At 39.4% G+C, this 6385-nt stretch overlaps 1 pseudogene; it reads left to right on the top strand.

The window, feature by feature from the left end:
- The first annotated feature begins 4883 nt into the window (after nucleotides 1-4883).
- LOC110571002 lies at nucleotides 4884-5938 on the top strand (annotated as a pseudogene).
- Nucleotides 5939-6385: the final 447 nt, after the last annotated feature.

Genomic DNA, 6385 nt, shown 5'->3' with positions numbered 1-6385 from the left:
GGACACCTGCTGGTCTGCATTTTCCAAATTTCTTTCACCACAGACATGCTTCCCCCATTTATTTTCTAATAATACTTGTTAATAAAACTTTTGTTCTATTTTGAGAAGTGTTGATATAGATCTACGTATACATACCTGTGTGTAGCATGTATACATATGTGTATATGTGCACACACATACACATATGCATATAATTATTTTAACCATACACACACAGATATGTATATTTAATATTATCATTAATAACATATAAATATTTTATCTTTTTTTTAAAGATTTTATTTATTTATTCGTGTATGGGAGAGAGAGGGATCACAAGCAGGGGGAGTGGGAGAAGCAGACCCCCTGCTGAGCAAGGAGCCCGATGTGGGACTCGATCCCAGGACCCCGAGATCGTGACCTGGGCCTAAGGCAGATGCTTAACAGATGGAGCCACACAGGCGCCCCTAAATATTTTATCTTTTAACCCGTAGATCTTTTAACCAAATAGATACCTGGCTTTAGCTACTGATTAAAATGGTACATATAGTGCTTTCTATAGCCCTTACCCAGATCCTGCCCCACCCAGGGAGCCCATCTTAGGGTTTGTTTTTACCCCTTTTCTGCTGTCCCTCCCTGTTCATATAAGGCCTGTGTGAGAAGGGATGACATTTTTCCACAACTGCCCTGGGGAAGAGTTTGATGGAGGTGCCCTTGGCTAAGTCACCTTGAGCAGAGCAGCCTTTTCTCTAAATGCTTGCTGCCATTGGGGTCATCACCTGCAGCACATCATGCATCCCTGCTACCCCAGATGGAATACCTATAGACAGACTTTTCCCTCTTTTCCTGAGAGTTGCAACTTAAGAGAGCTCACCCACAACAGCAGAGGTTCCTCCACCTTGTAATGACCACCAAGGCTGCTGCTTGGGAACATAACATACCTTATCAAAATCAAAGCCAGATCTCCCAAGGTGGGCCCTGGAAGGGAAACATTCCCATAGAAACAGTACATGTACTATTGGGTCAAATAAGATACATTTGAAGAACAAAGAGGAAGCAATTCTAACCAAAAATATATCTAATTTCAGATCCCTTCTTGCATAAACCAGAATTCTAGTGAAATACCCTCTCATATTCATGACCTCAAATGTGAGCAAACTTCTGAGAATGAGAGAGGTTTAGCTTAAGTGCATACATCTAACTTTCTCTTTCCCCTCCTCAAATTATAAGAAAAGATAAAAGAATCCATTGAATTAAAAATAATGACAATTACATCTTTGGGGGGGTCTTTGATGCTTTAGATTGTGTTTTATTTTTGTAAATAATGAAAGTAGCTTGTTTTCTTTCAAGTTCTACCACTCATAATGTAGTAAGGGTTTGGGAGATAACTTCTTCCCTAGTTTAAATTTCCAAAATTCACCCACATGTCTTGATTTTCCCTCTTCACCTATACTTTTGGCAATGCAAAGATTAGCAGTATTTCCTTCTCTTCTCATCTTTCCTCCTGCCCACCTAGTGTGCCCTAGGATGCTAGACCCAGGATACCAAGCTAATATGAAGAACATTTGGCTTCTGGAGAAAAATCCATCTTTTGGGAATGCTCTTTGAAGCATGCAGACACTTCTAGAGGGACACAGGACTCTTGCTTGTTACTATCTGCCTCCTAGATAGTAAATCTTAGACTGCTGACCAGACAGCAGAAGGCAGTGGAATGCACAAACCTGTTAGCCTTCCTGTCCCTGCAGTGGCAGAAGACATGCCCAGTAAGGGCTCAGATCTCCATGGCTGCCATTTTGCCAGCATCCACCCCCACAAAGGCTGAGCTGCATCCTTATCATACCCCTGCCCTGCCTGGTCTCTTGTTCTGTCTTATGATTATTCCCTCTTGTCTTTTCCAGCTGTCTTCATTACATTAATGTTCTTGTAAGGGTTTGGGCACCTTTTTATTAGAGGAGAATTATAATCCCCTGAATGGTATATTAAAAGTCCAGCCAATGTGAGCTATGAAAATATATTTTATCTGCATTTTGTTTTATTTACCTTGAAAATATAAGATACAACCCCAGAAGCTACACCTCGGTGGCCCTAGAAAACTTATTTTTGGGTTGCCTTACTTCAGGTTTCAAGGTGACTTCTCTGAGTCTGTCTGCTCCTGTATCTACCAGCTCAGTCCCTGTGTGAGACCATGGGGTATGAGTTTTCCATTAGGAATCCCCTCCCCCAAACATCATCTATTGATAATTTTAAGGAGTTTTTATAATATAGGAGTGCTATTATGATGCCGGTTTGGTCAGTAGATACAAGAATACACAAATTCCTTCCTGTTTTACAGGTCTGTCCTTCCCCAAGCTCTTCAAAGAAAGACGCATGCATAAGTAACAATAGCAAAGGGAAACATAACACTTTTTGTTTTTATGGCTTTTGCTCTAATTCCCAATCATAATTTCATCAATCTTTATTTGACTCTGTGGGAAATTCTTTGTGACTAGATAAAGGCAGCTTAGAACTTAGAGCCAAAGGCTAGAGAGCCTATGATTTTTCTTTCACCCAAAGTCAAACCTCAGATCTTACCAACAGTGGACAGATCAGAGAATTCCTTCAAGGCCAGAGGGAGTAGTACCACAGAGAAAGAGGCCAACTTGATCCCCAATGTTCAGTTCTAAACTGCCAAAGGCTGGAGAAATAGATACAGGTCTGTCTTAAAAAAATTAGTGTCCAGGGGCACCTGGGTGGCTCAGATGGTTAGGCGTCTGCCTTCGGCTCGGGTCATGATCCCAGGGTCCTGGGATCGAGCCCCACATCGGGCTTCTGGCTCAGCGAGGAGCCTGCTTCTCCCTCTGCCTCTGCCTCTCTCCCTGCTCATGCTTTCTCTCTCTCTCTCTCTGTATCTCTGTGTCTCAAATGAATAAATAAAATCTTAAAAAAAAAAAATTAGTGTCCAAAGAGAGGGAAAAAAACATGGCTGTTTCCCATGCACTTCTCAGTCTAGATTTATGGATTGATAAGAAAGAAAAAGGGGCTGCTTCTACCTAGGTTGTAAACTGCATCCTCTGAAAGCTCTATATTTGGTCTATTTGAGCAGTCATTGACATATACTTTTGTTTCCTATTCTCAATTCTATTTCATCCCTGGTGAATAATCATGTGTATGTATGGCAGCATGGGAGAAGAGGAGACTTGAGATTTGCCTAGAGATTGATGATACTAGCCAGGTTTGAATCTCAGAATCACTACTCTGACACAGCACTTGGAGCCTCTGAAAGTTGTAAGGTATGTACTGGCTTTTGATGTCCAAGCTTGAACCAATCACTCAAATTGACTATCTGCTATCTTAGAGAGCAGAGAGAAGAATAGTGAAACAAGATTTGCAAATCCCTCCCAGTGAAGGGTATTGAGACCAGCCCAGCATATGAGTTCCTAGAGGGGGAGGGCTGAGGAAGCTGGAGGTAGAGAGCAGAAGAAGTTAGCAAAGAACTGGAGGAAAGGGAAAAAGAAAGATACTATTCAAATAATCTGCCTGCTTCAAATTTTGACTACGATGAGTTATTCCAGAAAGTCTGATTCAGCTTGCACAGGAGTTGTTTTTTTCTTATGTGTGAGAGTCACTTAACCTTTCAGTCAAATATCTGGTCTAAGTGTTCATATACACAGAGTCAGGCCTTTATATGAGATGGGGTGGATAAAAGATATATTCCAAGGCCCTGGAGTGCAAGTCAGAGTGGAGTAGAGATGGGAGTCAGGGTAGATAGGGTGGACTCCATTCCTCTTTTACTATAAACAAAAGACTAAAATGTAGGTTGAGCATAATTATATAAAGTTATATATTACTTATAGAGATGTCAATTAAGGTTATTTGGTTGTAGGTGACCAACAATGCTTTCACTAACAAGTCAAAAGTAAATTCTTGGAAGGATATGGAGGAGATTACAAAAAGAAAATCTGGAGAACTTATCTCAGAAAGGACAATAACCATACGGGCTACAGGTATCAGAAATTTAGAAACCAATGGTTGTCTTTTTTGGATGTCACATAACTATTTCCATCCTTTGTGTCATTGAACTCAAAGTTCAAATTTTAGGGAAAGAATATCTGATTGGCCAGCATGAGTCACATGGTCACTAATTGAGCAGAGCAGAAGATTCTTGAGTTATAACACCACCAAAGCATTGTGCAATGAGAGAAGAACCTTCCCCAAAACAAAAACAGAGAGTTTCTCACAGAGAATTGAGCTCTCAATGCCAGGCACATACAAAATGACCTGTTGACAATACATTACATAGGGTAGCCCAGAATCCCTTATCATCAGATGCAGCAATATTGAAAATAAAATCTCAGCTTCATACATATCATACAGATTGTTTTGCTTGTATCTTGGGACTTTAGTCAGTTGTGATCAAAGACACAGTACCAGAAAGTTGAAATGGCTTCAGAAATTAGAATTTTAGTTTATGCATTTTCAATAGGGACAATATTGTCCACAAGAGGGGAAAGGGGGCTTGGGGGTGGGGGAATAAAACTTAGATATTATAGTGAATTGTGTCCTTCCAAATGGCCACAGTACACAAAGAGATACATAAAATATCTGTAGTAATTAAATTTCATGGAGGAAAAGCATAGGAGTAATTAGGAAAATAAATTCCTATTTTCCTTTTTTTGCATGGAGGTGGGTAATAAGGGAAAAAAAAAAAAAGATTCAGAAACCCTGTTCTAGACCTTTACTTCTCAACTTTCCGTGCCATCAAAATTACCTAGGGACATTAAAAAATTCTGATACATGAGACTATGTTCATAGGCTCTGATGAATTATTCTTGGGTGTGTCCTGGGCATTGAAATTTTTCAACACTGCCCAAATGATTATGAAATGCAACAAAGGCTGAAAATCACTGATCTACATCCTTGTAGTTATGGTGAGCATCAGGAGCATCCACCAGGAGGTTGTCAGAAATGTAAAATGTAAACCCAACTCCATGTCTGCTGAATCAGAATCTACACTTAAAGAAGATTGCCAGGTAATTCATATACACATTATATGTTTAGAGCACGGAACTATGCCAATGATTATCAACCATCCAAATCACTGGTGGAGACTTTTTAACCTTACAGCTGTCCCAGCCCACTCCAGAGTCATCAGATTAGAATTATTGGTCCTGTGTTTGACTTTGGAACTGGTCCTCGTAATGCAGCCTACTATAGCCCACACGGACATATATTAGTACCAACTGGATTTGGAAATCTGAGGGGACAAATGGAAGTGTGGGATGTTAAAAACTACAAACTTATTTCTAAACCAGTGGCCTCTGATTCTACCTATTTTGCTTGGTGCCCTGACAGTGAGCATATTTCAACAGCCATGTGTGCTACCAGGTTATGTGTTAATAATGAGCTCTGTCTTACACAAGTATGATGTGCTGTCAAATGGAGAATTATGGCAGGTTTCTTGGCAGCCATTTTTAGATGGAATATTTCCAGCAAAAACAATAACTTACCAAGCAGTTCCAAGTGATGTACCAGTGAAGAACCTAAAGTTGCAACAGCTTATAGACCCCCAGCTTTAAGAAATAAGCCAATCACCAATTCCAAACTGCATGAGGAGGAACCACCTCAGAATATGAAACCACAAGCAGGAAATGATAAGCCGTTATCAAAAACAGCCCTTAAAAATCAAAGGAAGCATGAGGCTAAGAAAGCTGCAAAACAGGAAGCAAGAAATGAGAAGAGTCTGGATTTGGCACTTAACTCCTGCCCCACAGAGCAAACCACAAAATACTATCTCGCAGTCAACCTCTGGAGACCCTGAAATTGACCAAAAAATCAAGAACCTAAAGAAGAAACTGAAAGCAATTGAACAACAAAAGAACAAGCAGCAGCTGGAAAACAGCTAGAAAAAAATCAGTTGGAGAAAATTCAAAAAAAGAAAGCTCTTCTCCAGGAGCTGGAAGATTTGGAGTTAGCTATTTAAAGATTCACAGAGAGCAAGTTGTTACCAGAAATCAGTGCAAACACATTTTCTGTTAAACCCATTGGTGGACGTGAAATATCCATGTGCCCACATTTAATGTTCATCTATAATTTTAACCATTTATCCAAGATTCTGCATATGTGTGAAATTATTTAATAATGTCTATTATATTGATTTTTACATCCTGCATCCTATATTATATCAACACATGATATAAAAAAGAAACACATGAATTTTTTAGTAAGTTTGACAGATTGAAAGACAATGTCATTGGTTTTTTTATTAGGGGACAGTATTTACCATACATGTGAATAAAAACATTTAAATTAAAAAAAACTAGAATTATTGGTCTTAGGACAGTGCACTACTGACTTTAAACGAATCTGCAGATCATTGTGATGCATATTTCTGGATAAAATCCACTAAAGAACATTATATTAATATAAG

The sequence above is a fragment of the Neomonachus schauinslandi genome, chromosome 11 (genome assembly GCF_002201575.2).
Source record: "Neomonachus schauinslandi chromosome 11, ASM220157v2, whole genome shotgun sequence".
NCBI lineage: Eukaryota > Metazoa > Chordata > Mammalia > Carnivora > Phocidae > Neomonachus > Neomonachus schauinslandi.
The sequence above is the reverse complement of the archived record's forward strand: the minus strand, read 5'-3'. Positions and strand labels throughout refer to the sequence as shown.